We start from the raw sequence: 14,924 nt of genomic DNA on the forward strand, positions 1-14,924 counted from the left end.
CAGACAAGAGAGAACAACAGCAAGAGTGGACACATTAGTGGGGGCTTCCCGTGTCCAGAGCCTTATAACAGAAGCTCATTCTGATCCTCACAACGACTCCGTGTGACAACTGAGAAAAGCAGAGTGAAGTGAGCTAGGACCCTCGTGTGGGTCAAACAGCAGTGTCTGTCCTGCGGAAAGAGCAAGAGTAGGTGAAAAGAGGAGAAGGAGGCTCCCTTTCCATCTTACCTTTTCCCCTGCCAGTTCCAGGGAGCGTCCAGAGTGGCCAGTCTGGGGACACGGTTTCTGCACGTAGGCTCCCAGCACCAAGCCAGACTGCCCGGCTGACCCACAGAATGGTGGGCCCCAGTCACCTCTGCTGAGGCGTCCCAGGGACAGAGACCGGGTGTGGGGTCAGACTTGGTGGGAGAGGTGTCGGGGCCCCGTGGGCCACACTGCTAGTTTCTAATGCAGCACTCCAACCTCTGGCTGGAGCTCATGAGGGAGCAAAGCTGTGACCTGGCTCTTCTCAAGCAGGTATCAATTCCTAGGCTTTTCTTGAGATAATGGGTTTTTGAGTTTTTCCTGGAGCCGCATATAACTAGAGGAATGGGGGTCCAGCTGCTGCCACCTTGACCAAGGGCTGACTAATTTACTGGAATGCATGGAAGGTGAAAGATAGGTCTTCTCTTCCCTCTTCTCTCCTTTCAGCCAGAACCATGGTTTAACCCATTCACTCGCAGGTTCTTTGGGGATTTAGATCACACACATCGCTGGTGTGTGATGTGTGTGTAGATATCAACACCGACCAAGCTAACTCTGTTGAAGTCCAAAATCCCATATGCTCACATAGCAATGCACAACTAGCCCATTTGGGCACCTGGTTCTGCCCAATAATTTCCCTGGCACTTCTCAAGGAACATTCTCACTGCCTTGGATGTGGCAAGAGGGAGTGGTGGTGACAGAGTCAAGGGAAGACGAGGCAGGCACAATCCAACACTCCTCTCTGAAACATCAATGACCAGAAGTCTCGTTCTGATCGATGAGACTGATTTTAGGAGTCCAGTCTCTGGGCCACCCTGAGTAGAGACAATGTGAAGGATGAAGGATGTTACCAGAGAACAGGCCGTAGACTGCAGGAGTCAGAGGAGACGGGACTGACAGTGGCCAGGCCCCATGTCCAGCACTAGTGTGAGACAGCCTGCACAAGGCATGAGCCTCCTCACGGGATCTCCACAGAGCAGACAACTTCCACGAAGTCGGCTAACACTCAGTTTAGAAGAACAACAGCTACAGGCCTCTACCCACCGGGCTAATCTGATAAGCAGCCAGGAGTGTACTACAAAGTCCCCCTCATCTGCCCTCATCTGTGCTCCCCATTTGAAGGAGTCCAGTCTGAGGCGCCATGTATGCAAGCTAGGCCAGTCAGCATTTCTCGTCTGGGAACCTGCAAGTGGGAGCCAGGGAGAGGTGTGAGGCTGACCTGGATGGTAACCCAGGTCTTCCACTAGCAGCCATATTCTAGCATGTTCTTTGGAGAAACAGAGAAAGCCACTGTAAAGAATGAAGACTCAAACAGGGAGATAGGGAAAGGTGGGTGAGAGTCCAGGCTGCGTTACAAGGAGGGAGGAAAAGAGCCATACAGACAGACACAGACCCCTAAACACAACCCTGTCTTGATTCTCACAGACAGCCCGGGCCCCTAGACCTCAGGAGGTCTGCCTGCACTCGCTGCCTGGGTGCTCCCTCACACCCTCATGTTCTCAGAAAACAGTCCTCTTCTCTGGCCCTAAGCTAGCTCAGGCAGATTTTTCTTTTCATAATGAAAGATCACTAAGACACTCAGTCCTCTTTCTTTATACGTCTACTCCTTTTCCACCAAAAAAAGTCTTGGCAGTTGGTAACGCCTCAGAAGGATGTGCCCAACACTAACACTGTCAGCTCTGGTAACCAGAACCTTCTCTGTGCTGCTGATGAAATAGACTCCCTCTTGTGAAAAGATGTCCATATTCTCTCCCTAAAATTTCTTCTCCTGTCTCTTCTTCCTTAGGGATGCTTTGGCTCTGAGCTCCCCGGCACTGTGTCTTGTAACACTGGACAGATGTTGGGCAGGACTCCGTCCCAAGGGCCAGCTACACACTGTGAGGTAAATGAAGTCGCACTGACACTAAGAGAAACTCTGTTTTCTGAGCTTGTGTGACTACAGAGACAATAGGACCTATATCATTTAGCTCACTGCACATTATGCAGGTTCTTTGTGCCTCAAAGATATTCTTATGTGGGGTGCCTGGGTGGCTCAGTGGGTTGGGTCTCTGCCTTTGGCTTGGGTTATGGTCTCACGGTCCTGAGATCGAGTCCCACATCAGGCTCTCTGCTCAGAGGAGAGCCTGCTTCCCCCCACCCCCTCGGCCTGCCTCTCTGCCTACTTGTGATCTCTCTCTCTCTCAAATAAATAAACAACCTTGAAAAAAAAAAAGATATTTTTACACTGGAGTGCACTCTGGGCCTCTGTCCTCACCCACTCACCTCAGTTTCAGCATCAAACCAATGAACCCAGAAAGAGACCGCCCAAATATAATCCAGACAGGGCACTGTTTACATCAGAGAAGAGTCAGCTACTGACACGAGGCTTATTTGATGTGAAAGAGGAGAGATGATCGACCTTCAAAGCCACACTCATTAATTCAGACACAAGAAAAGTAATGCACTACAACGCTGACCCCATATGCTGCTTGTTTGGCTTTTCTCTGTCTTTAAGGTTTCTCAGGTATGGCAGCTTGTGATTTCCAGAAAGGGTCTGCAGCTCCAGCCCTCCAAGGAGCCAAGAGCAGGTTGCCATGGTTCCGCCGGCGACTGGAGACAGAGGTTGTGAGTGGGTGGCTAAGTAGGCCTATTAACAAACACGGGGACACTCCAGTGGGGGCTTGTTCTACATGGCTCAGAGAGCAAACTGTTTTTAAATGAATTCTCAATGACAGAAATTAAGAACAGGAGTCCTTTTTTTTTTTTTTTAAGATTTTATTTATTTATTTGACAGAGAGAGATCACAAGTAGGCAGAGAGGCAGGCAGAGAGAGAGGAAGAAGCAGGCTCCCCGCTGAGCAGAGAGCCTGATGTGGGGCTCAATCCCAGGACCCTGAGATCATGACCTGAGCTGAAGGTAGAGGCTTAACCCGCTGAGCCTCGCAGGCACCCCAAGAACAGGAGTTTTAACCCAACTGTTTTGTAGAGACTTGGCAGAGAAAGGAGGGGAGGGCAGAGAAGGGATGTGGGGTTTGCTGAGTAGGAGGAAAGGGGTTCTGAAGAAGGCAGCCCCCTCTCCTGGTCTCAACCAGAAATCTTTTCAGCTTGAATTTAGAATTTCCTTCCAATTTAAAAGGAAAATAGACTGTCTCTTTTACACGGTACTAAGGCAGCAAGAAGACCCTAAAATATGAAACAGTTTTCAAGACCCACCCTGCAAGAAGTTTTTCTGATTCCTTTGATAAAACAGATCTCTCCTGCATGGGAGAGCCTGAACTCACAAATGTTGCTGAGGGGGTGGCAGGTGGGGGGAGCTGTCCCATGAGTCCTTACCATCTTCGGCCTTGTATGCCACGTATAGTGGCCCGTATCTGCCTGTACGAACCTGCCTACCGAGTGTACTTCACACTACCTCTGTAGGATGTTAAGAATCTAAGCCAATGAATCTTGGAACACTGAAAAAATAAAATTAAATTTAAAAAAACAAAATCAAAATCAAAATTTCAATATTAAAAAAAAAGAATCTAAGACAACGGAAGTGTTTCACAGGGGAACAGCTATGGCAGGATTAGGAAACAGCTTACCGAGGAGGAGGATACTACTGACACGTGATTGAATTCTAACCCAGTCTTTAAAATAAAACTTGAAAATGATAGCGTCAGAGGCGCCTGGGTGGCTCAGTCAGTAAAGCATCTGCCTTCAGCTCTGGTCATGATCTCGGGGTCCTGGGATCGAGCCCCACATCAGGCTCCCTGCTCTGCAGGGAGCTTTCTTCTCCCTCTGTCTCTCCCCCAGCTCATGCTTTCTCTCTCACAATAAATAAATAAAAATCTTAAAAAAGATTTTTTTTAAACAATAGCTTCAGGTCCTTATCATTAGAAAGCTACAAAACCTAACCAGGAAATATTCTAGTCATCTAATAAATGGAAATAATACATTTTGGTCTTAACATCCTTATATTTTCATCATATCACAAAATGCAGATTTTGTTATATAAAACATATAACTTATATTTTATGTAAGTTATCCACGGCTCTTTAATATCCAGGCCTCAATGTGAGTTTGTTGCACCCAAAATAAGCTACCTTAGCTATATGGTAGAAATACCTGAATACCAGTAGTTCTCTTCAATATAATTTTCTATAAATATAGTTCTCTTGAATACAATATAATCTCTTAAGATAAAATTTTATCTAATTTGGTTTTCATATTGCATTTTCATGCTGGAAACTGTACTAACACATTCAGGTATGATTCACGGTGTTGGGTTTTTGTTTTTTTTTTTTAACCTACCTCAATTTATGACCTCTGCAGCTTGCTAATAACTTGCTTGACTGAGTAGACACCCATGCATCCACTCAGCCTCCCAAGGTACAGCTCAACGTTCCACTTTATTATTGTTTTTTTTTTACTTGAAATAAAAATGAACTGCTATTTCCCTCTCACTGCTGACAGGAAGATAACAAACTAGGCAGTGAACAGTGTCCCAGAAATATAGGACAGACAGGACATTTGGTTTGACTGTAGACATGTCTGTGACTCGATTTTAAATCACACTTTCTACAACCATCAGAGAAGAGAAGACTGTTTCTCTATTTTTGTCTTTTCTTAATATAAAAAGATGAACCATGGACACTTCTATTTCCAGGTATGACCCAGCAGATAGTGTGGTTCCCAGTTTAGAAGATGACCATAAGTCCCAGGCATAATACAGAGAGCAGGGACATGAAGACACACAGGGGGAGAGGGGAGGCAAGGAAAGGGCCACGGGATCTACACGGGCTATACCTTGACTATGGTGGTTGCTACGTTGCCTCACACATCATACACCTCAAATGTGTAACTATATATGTGTGTGTGTGTGTGTGTGTGTGTGTGTGTGTGTGTATACCCTTTATATATCTATATTTGTTTTGATTAAGACATTAACTAAGGCATTATTAGAATATGTATAAATAAAAACTTATGACTTTTGAATGGGCCCTTTGGATGGCAGATAAGTTTTAACACCAGTACCTGGCTCAGAGTGACATTTACGCTGGAAAAGCTGTTTTACCTGGGAAACAGTCCTTCTAGGACTGACCGAGAACAAAGAAATATGAGGCCCGCAGTTAGATCTTCTGCCTCCTTCGACTTCTGTAACACCTCCCTCCCATTATCATTTTTGTAACTTGCTTTGAACCAATCCTTTTCTTTCTCTTCTTTCTACCAAACCAGTCTTTGTAAGCAAAAAGAAAATTAGTAACAGATGCAAGCTTATTTTTAATGGTCGAAGACCAAATTTTCTGGACTTAAAACAAACATTTTGTCCCCTCAAAGTCCTCAGATTCCATTAAGATCCAGCTGTATGCTCTCACTACAATTCGTGAACCAAAAATAGTTTCAAAAACGAATTGTAAAGGAACCGAATCGCAGAATTACTCATTGTATTCTGCTTAATTTTTATTTATCACCATCTCAAGAACAAAACGTTTAATTTCACAGATATTTTGAGAAAACTTTTTTTTTTTTTTTAAGACTCTGAGCTCTATTCTGGTCTCAACAATTTTTTGTTTTTGTATTTGAAGTGAGATACTGGATTACCCAACAAGGCCTTCTGTTATAATTGGCCAGGGTTCAAAGACAGATATAGAAGTCGGAAGCACAGAATATTAATTCCAATAGTTAGAACTCACTTGAGAAGACCCAAAGACATTATTATGGAGTCACAGTGCTGGGCTAAATAATTTGCAACCAAATAACACTTCCAGGAAGGAATTACTTATACCCACCCTACTATCCCAGATTCTTCTTGAGATAAAAATATGAAATCATTCATCAGCCCAAGAATCAAAAGAGATGACTTTTGGAGAGGGGAAGGAAAAAAAAAATAGGGGCACCTGGGTGGCTCAGTAGGTTAAGCCTCTGCCTTCAGCTCAGGTCATGATCTCAGGGTCCAGGGATCGAGCCTTGCATCGGGCTCTTTGCTCCGTGGGGAGCCCACTCCCCCCTCTCTGCCTACTTGTGATCTCTCTGTCAAATAAATAAATAAATAAAATCTTTGAGGCACCTGGGTGGCTCAGTGGGTTAAGCCTCTGCCTTCAGCTCAGGTCATGGTCCCAGGGTCCTGGGATCGAGCCCCGAATCACTCTCTGTTCAGCGGGGAGCCTGCTTCCCTCTCTCTGCCTGCCTCTCTGCCTACTTGTGATCTCTGTCTGTCAAATAAATAAAAAAATAAAATCTTTATTTAAAAAAAATAAGAAAAAGGAAGTTCCAACTCTCATTGCAGCTTAGCCATTAAACACCGATGGGGCCTTGGGGAAACCACTGGATCATTCTGGGCTGCACTTTCTTCGTTAGTAAAACATGCAGGTTACACTGAAAGAGTTTTACGATCACTGGGAGTCCACCACTGCCCCCGCTCACATTAAAAGTTCTCTCCGCCTCCTGATACACAAGAAGGACCTCCCCTCACCAGCTTAGTACGTGCCTGGGCTCCAGACTCAGAATGACCTGCATTCAAAACCCGTCTGCTCCACTCACCACCTTGTATGATCATGGACAAGTGACTCAGCCTTCCCATGCGTCAGAGTCCTTGTCTGTACAATATCTTTGATACCGACCTCATGGGTTGTTGGTACCTACAGAGGCTATAGGTACCACTTGGAGGATGGTAAGCATTCAGTTAATGTTAGCAGCTGTTACTGTTCATCGATGACCACAGCCAGGCTGGCCTGAAGCACGACCTCAAGGACAGATCCAAAGGAGCAAACTGCAGTTCCGCCAGAGGATAAGCTTTTTTTTTTTTTTTTAAGATTTTATTTATTTATCTGACAGAGAGAGAGATCACAAGTAGGCAGAGAGGCAGGCAGAGAGAGAGAGGGAGAAGCAGACTCCCCGCTGAGCAGAGAGCCCGATTCGGGGCTCGATCCCAGGACGCTGAGATCATAACCCGAGTCGAAGGCAGAGGCTTAACCCACTGAGCCACCCAGGCGCCCGAGGATAAGCTTTAAACCATCGGCTCAGCAGCTTCTGACGACATTGTCTTTCACAGCGACAATGAGATGGCCTTTTAATGAGCTCTGGTTCAGAGCACACATGCATTTCTGGGGACCACATTTGTGACCTTCAAGGTCCTCTCCGAGATCTGCAGACCTCACCTCACAGAAGGCTGCTTACGGCAGGAATTTCTGGCATTAGTGCCAGACCTCACCATCCAGGACCACCAGCCCCATCTCCCTCATTAGCAAATTCTGGATCCTCACTGGGAGCTAAGCCTGGTGACTGCATTTCTACGCGTCTCAGTGCATCTAAAATGATGACAATCATGCTCCCTCGATTAGGGATGAAGTAAAAGAGGATTCCCAGGAACAACAGTGACAATGACATCTTGGTTTCTAAATTAGGGCAATTCACAAAGTAAGATATAGGGGCTACTTCAGGAGATCTTTCTTTTCCATCCTACTACTGAAGTTCCTGCTTTTTCTCTCCTTCCGTGATTAGTTGCTGCCATGGAGGTCAGCATCCTATGGCCTCCGGACCAAATCCCACAGCCTGATTCTGTCAATCAAGTGTCACTGGCACTCAGCCATGCCCACTGGCATATGGAGCAACTACAGCAGCTTTCAGGCTAGAGGGACAGACAGGAGCAGGGACAGCCCCCAAGCCTAAAATTCTTTACCATCTGGCCCTTTATAGAAAGAGTTTGCTGACCTGTGGCCTAAAACACAGCTTAGAGTAGACAGCCAATACCTGTTTGGTTAAATGACAGTCATCATGATTGTATTCAATATTTGATAAATACTTATTAAATGACTCTAAGGGCCAAGCACTGTATGAGGTTCTGGAAATACAAAGACCTGGGACTGCAGCGGTGAGGAGGACAGATGGGGCCCCAAGCCTCATGCTGTGTACGGTTTAGTGAGGAACACAGAACACAACCATCTGAACAGTTATTTATGTGTAACTGTGAATGAGCCTTTACAAGGGGAAAAGTACCCGGCGTCGGGGGACGATATAAAAGGAAGACTTCTCTGGCAATTTCCATTTAATATGAGTGGAGACCTGGAATCCTGGATCTCCTGGTTCTGAACTATCAAGGAAAGTGAGGGTCTCCTGACGGCACACGAAAGGCAGACTCCAGCACTGATTTTTCATTTCGTGCTTACTCCATCCATCCATCCATCCATCCATCCATCCACCAAGGTCTTAGTCCAAGAAACAGGGATCCTAATAAAATCACGGACATTTGCTCTTTCCAACCCCTCACTCCCCTCACTGGAATGCCAAGCGACAGTTGTCAGAGGCTAGCATCAACGCATGATCAAGAGACGGATCTTCAACCAGCTCTGGTTCTCAAAGCTTGGAAAACCAGCCTACAGTGAATGATGTTAATGTTCACACTTGGGGAGATTCCGCTGAACACAAACCGATGTCCCGCGGCCTGGGTGGGCTCTGCCAGTTGTTACGTAGGTTTGAAGTTTCTCTGCACGGCCTGCCAAGGCTGATCAAGTGGCTTGAGCACACACACGCTCTGCTTTCCAAATTCAGCAAGGCTCCATGGGCTAGAGGGCCTTCTTTGGGAACATGGCCCATTGCCCCACCCCAGAAACTGGCAGGTCCTGCCAGAGAAGGCGAGCGGAGGAAGGATGCAAGGAGCAGGAAGAAGTACTGCGGAATGAATGCACTGTATCAAGTCTCCGCCTTTCCTGTCCCTGGTTATCCCTCACAGCCCTGTTGGTTGAATCAGATTGATGCCATTTCTTTAGAAGAAAGGGAGGTACAGGGGCGCCTGTGTGGCTCAGTGGGTTAAAGCCTCTGCCTTCGGCTCAGGTCATGATTCCAGGGTCCTGGGATCGAGCCCCGCATCGGGCTCTCTGCTCCGTGGGGAGCCTGCTTCCCTCTCTCTCTCTCTGCCTGCCTCTCTGCCTACTTGTGATCTCTGTCAAATAAATAAATAAAGTCTTTAAAAAAAAAAAAAAAGAAAGGTACAGAGAGAGATGAAGCACGTGTCTTCACCTCACTGAGTACCTTCGTGAAAGGCCACGATTTAGAAGATGTAGCCACTGATCCAACATTATTTGCTTGAGCCTGTGCCTAAAAACCTTTAATATTTAGGACTGCACAGTCCTATTAAACACAGGGGCCATCTTTAATGAAAATCAGTTAATTTAGGGCAAGAAAATTCTCTTGACTTAAGTGATACTGCCTTGGCATCCTTCATGGTCCTTTCCCTTCACCCAGGCACTCACCTAGGGTGTCCGGAATGGTCTACGGATCGGTCAGCATGAGCATCTGGCTGTTTGCTACAAAAACCTTCAAATACCAGGGCCAACTCTCATCTCCAGCACAACCACAGGGGAGTAAAAGAAAAGGAGTCAACGGAACCAAAGTCAGCTCTATTAATACCAAATTTCAGGAAAGATACTATTAAATATAGTGTCCTTACTAGTAAAGGATTTCTCTTTCTTCAGTATCTTCCTACTTAAAAAAAAAAAAAAAAAAGAGGGAAGGCAAAAAGGGAATTTGAGCATTTTTTTAAAAAAGATTTTATTTATTTATTTGAGAGAGAGAGTGTGTGTGTGCAGGAGCAGGGAGAAGAGCAGAGGGAGAGGTAAAGGGAGAATATCTCAAGCAGGTTCCCCACTGAATGTGGAGCCTGATGTGGGACTCAATCTCACAACCCTGATAGTACCACCTGGGCCAAAACCAAGAGTCCCACGCTCAACTGAGTGAGCCACCCTGGCGGCCCTGAGCAATTTTTTAAAAGATTTTATTTATTTATTTGACAGACAGAGATCACAAGTAGGCAGAGAGGCAGGCAGAGAGAGAGGAGGAAGCAGGCTCCCCGCGGAGGAGAGAGCCCAACATGGGGCTCGATCCCAGGACCCTGGGACCATGACCTGAGCGGAATGCAGAGGCTTTAACCCACTGAGCCACTCAGGCACCCCCCACCTAAGCATTTTTAAGTTGCTTCTATTCTGACAGTTCTTTTACTAATTTGCCTAATGTCTTAAAGTAACTGAGGATAACCAGCGTTATCTCCAAATACGACTGGGAGACACTGAGCTAAAGAGCGCATTTTGATACTGATGCTACAGAAGGAGAATTTCCAGCCTATTGTTACAAGGATTTTTACACTTTTATTCCTTCCCTTGATACACATTTATTGAGCATCAAGTACATAAAAAGGTTCCAGGGCTTTTAGTGAGGGTTGGGGGTGGGTACTGTGGCTATCGGTGAAGAATGTCTACAGTTCTCCCACCTAGAGGAGGGGATCCATGCAAAGAAATCACAGCCACAGGGAGCGCAGGTGAAGTAAGCGCTGTAGTCGGCTCCTCTCCAAGTCGGGAGAAGCCGTAAGCCCGGGCAGGCCCTGAGGAAAGGTAACAACTTCTCTCCTGTCCTTCCTAATGAAGCCCAATGGAAACCTACCATGTGATGTCATGACACCCAGTGAGGAGTCAGAACAATCTCCTTGCACTCTATGTGGGTCAACAGAACCAGTGTTATGTCACTGAAACTTCTGTTTTTTGTTTCACGCAAGCCCTTCCAGGAACCACAAACACCAGAGGAAGGGTCTTGCAGGAAATTTTATCAGTCTCTTTCATATTCTATGAGAGACAGAAAATCAAAGTACCTCAAACAGGATCAAGAATAAAAGGATGATTACAAGACACACGGAAAATGGCAAATTGCTGTAATTTTAAAATAGGTTGGTCACAGACATGTTTTTGTATCAATTTCCAAACCCACCGAGAAATCAAACCCATATGGTTCTGACTTATTTACGGCCATTACTCAACAACTTGGACAAATAACTGAATGTCCAAAACATCTTTTTTTTTTTTTTTTAATGACAGAAGGACACCATTTAACAGCCAGAATCTAACTACACAGACTAAAGTTTAACCAAATATGCTGAACCTGGAGGGCCTAAGGAATCCCAAAGGGGTGGTAGAGACAAGTTCTTGCACACCATGAAATGCGGCTAGCTTTAGCCTGGAATAACACATGCACACCTCAGCTCATCAGCTCCCACTCAACCTGAGAATGTGAGACGATCATCTCTACCAGTCCAGTTTCCCTGCATCTAATATTTTACTTTTGGCTTTCTGGCCTAATGGCATGGGAATTCTGCAGAGTTATCCATTTTCAGAAAGGAAGAGTTAAAGCGGTTGTACTCACTGAGATGACAGAGTTAAGAGTGATGACAGACATTCCGGGGCGCTGCCTTTAGTGGACAGTGGCCCACCTCTGTTCTGTGTGGGTGTGTGTGTGAGGATACGCACGAGAGCACATGCGTGGGAGACAAATGGATGGGAAAACCAGGGATCTCAGTAAGTTAGAGGTTAAAGGACAAAGAAGCCCCAGTTTCACATAGATAGACAAAACAGGGATTGGCTCGATGCCCCGTTTTCCAGGAGCAATTTCATTGCAAAAATATTCAGAAAAATAAACAAGCAAGCCCAGAAAATAAAATAGAACCAAATTTCTCTAAAGTGTGTGACACAAGTCCATGAGATGATAGAGGAAAAAAAAAACCCTCAGTCATCAAACCCCTAAGCACTTAATTCAGTGTGATTTTTATTTTTATTTTTTAAGATTTTATTTATTTATTTGGGAGACAGATGCAGGGCATGCACACACATGCGAGAAAGAGAGAGGGTGTGCAAAAGCAGGGGGGAGGGGCAGAGGGCAGAGGGCAGAGGGAGAAGCAGGCTCCCCACTGAGTGGGGAGCCTGATGTGGGGCTCAACCTCAGGACCTTGGGATCATGACCTGAGCCAAAAGCAGATGCTTAATGGAATGAGCCACCCAGGCACCCCCAGTGCGATTTCCAATATGGACAAATTTCATGACCAAGGGGGCACAATAATCACTGTGTTTAATGTTCATTTCACTCTGCAGTGCTAAGTAGTAACCACATCGACAGTCGACCAAGTCTTCATCAGGCTCCAACATAAGAGCAGAAAGTTCAGTCTTCAAAGGCAAACTACCGTGGGCAACAGAGATATTAGTGATCAGGCCGGAAAGAACCGTCTCCCTCCATTACCACCCGAGAGAGCTTTATAGAACTCCTACTGACCACTTGCACTGCAAGAGTTCCTTGGGCTTTCTTGGCCCTGGACTCCTAGATTCAACATGAACACCTAACAAAAATTTGAATGGGCCAGTCTCTACTTTCCCCTTCCCTCCAACTTCTCCATCAGCCAAGGTGTCTGCTGGGGGCTTTGTGACGTAGCCCTAGTTCCTTGGCTTGAGTTATCCAGAGAAGTCACTTCTCTTTGGTCTGCAGTTTTGCTTTCTCTTACCCAAGAGCTAGAATCTCCAAAGGTTCCCTTGAAAAGGATGGCTCCTTTTGAGTACTAGACGTTTGTAAGTATGATTACCAAGTATTTAAAAAGAATTCTAATAATAGAGTTTCTAAAAGAACACACAGATAATGGAACACATTAATAACCATGAAGAGGGGTGGTACTTCATGCCTGCCCACATGTGCCCACATGCCAGAGCCTGACAGAGGGCCCTGCCCGTCGCCAGCTTCTGGGTATGTTCGCACCAACTGTTACACTTGCTTACTCCGCTGTGGGCCGCAGAGCAAGATGACCCAACATGCTCAAACCTTTACTCATTATCTAATCCCAACCTGGTTTTCCTGCTTTTTATTGGTAAAGGGTGACCATCCATCCAGTTGCTCACTCACACCCCTTTCTCGGGCTCTTTTACTGCCATACTCAATTGGTCACTGAGTCCTACTAATTTTGTCACTTCCTACTCTGTCCCCTACCCTCCATCACTACTTCTGTCTTACATCAGGACCTCTACCTCTCTTGTCTAGATACCAACATCTCTGTTAATTAGTATCCCTCCTGAGTTTGCCTTCTATTGTGCCTCCTGACCTAGTTTCAGAAATATAAGCCTTGTAAACAGTGAAATCATAAACACATCTGAAGAAAACATAGGTGAATTTTTTTTATAATATTGGAGAGCAATAAGCATTTCTAAGCATGATACAAAGCCTGGAAGGTATAAATATGGTTACTTAAAAATATCTCTTATAACATAAAGAATACTGTAATCAAAGATTAAAAAACTGAGGAAAATATCTGCAACATATACAGTAGAGGACATGTTAATTTCTTTAATAAACAAAGAGTTCTTACAATTCACTGAGAAGAAAACCTATTTGCAAACTGAAATAACATCTCAAGTCCATCTCTTGCCACACCAGGAGAGGAAAAGGCACAAATATCAGGTAAAGACTAGGATCTGAAAAATCTGTTAGACATCACGGGTAGCAAACCTGCTTCAATTGCCCTGCCTAGATTCAATGACATTAAACATCAACACTGAGATACCTTTAAGCTGTTGAAAAATGCCTCTGGACCGTCTTGTTTATGCCTGTGGAACACAGTGAGGCATGTTTGCACAGAACAAATCATTCCCTGTAAAGCTGGAAGGCCCTCTTGGCCTGTATTATTGATGTGTTAGCTTTCAGCCAGAAGGTTAACGTTTTCAGGAACAGTTCTCAACTCACACAACCCCAAACCTTATTATTCCATCACCACAGTCTGGGGTGGGAGGCAGGAGCAAAGGCCCCTCAGGTGAAACTAACTGGCTTTTCCACCCTGACTCAAGCTAAGTGACAAAATAATATCCCCCATAGGAAGGCAGAGTCCCAGCAGGGTGACATTCCTGACGTAACTGCCAAGACACCTCCTCTTACCCAGGCACATGGGCACCCAAATCCAGGCATTAAAATCCTAAATGCAGAGAGTACAAATGACTCTTCTTTTGAACGAAAGCTCGGATGAGAGGGTGGATGGACTGTGCCCATAAGAAGAGATAAAATTTGTTAGGAAACCGAATCATTCAAGATGCTGACTGCTGTTTATATAAATCTGGAACAAAGGCAAAGTCACTTGCAAGACACCCAAGGATTCTATGGCAAAATCCCTCGATGGTATTAGCATCCATTTGCCGAAACAGAATTTTAAATCACGAAACTGAGACTAATAACTGAGTGCTACCATGAGTAAATTTTGGGGAAACCAAGGAGCTTGAACCCAACCAAACAGTTTTAGAAATTAGAAAATTGAACTGATTGTTTCCTTGCCTTGAGAATGTAGGGCTGTACTTAGGGGCCAAGCCTCAGAAAACCCATCGTACAAGGGACGGCCAGTACCTGAACATGTGTCTTTCTGTTGTTGGAAGCAACTATCTGTAGTTTGTGAACACCTGATTCATGTTATTGTTGAGAATTATGATACAAAAATAAGTCCAATTTTCTAAACAGCTTAAAAAAAAAAGAGTTGAATTTTTACACTTGTGACATACACTGGATTTGCAGAGATTCAAACCCTAACCAATGGTTTCTCAAAACCCCTTTGTTTCTATCATTTGCCTCCAGTAAAAAAGACTAAGATATTCTCCCAATAAATCTAGAGGCCCAGGGTGCCACTGATCATTTTATTCTGGGCTCAGTGTCTTCTGCAAATGAGTGCCACATCTGGAGATGCACGGGGGGACCCTCGATGACTGGATGCTACAAGGGGCAGCCAGGAAACGCTCACCCTAAGGAGCACAAAACCATGCCAGGAGGACCAGATCCCACCAGGCACTCTCCGTGGAGGAAAAGAGTTGTGCCTTATTTAAAGGGGTGAGTGGAGGGAAAGGTTGTGACCTTGCTATTTCTTGGAGGATGTTCTAGAGAAACAGAGAG

The 14,924-nt window shown here is 45.2% G+C and overlaps 1 protein-coding gene across 7 annotated transcripts in view; it reads right to left on the reverse strand.

Moving 5' to 3' along the window:
- Positions 1-14,924, reverse strand: part of AMOTL1 (angiomotin like 1) — a 152,338-nt gene that overhangs the window by 22,230 nt on the left and 115,184 nt on the right. The gene's annotated exons all lie outside the window — the stretch shown is intronic.

The sequence above is a fragment of the Lontra canadensis genome, unplaced genomic scaffold (assembly GCF_010015895.1).
Source record: "Lontra canadensis isolate GAN:19392208 unplaced genomic scaffold, GSC_riverotter_1.0 scaffold7, whole genome shotgun sequence".
Taxonomy (NCBI): domain Eukaryota; kingdom Metazoa; phylum Chordata; class Mammalia; order Carnivora; family Mustelidae; genus Lontra; species Lontra canadensis.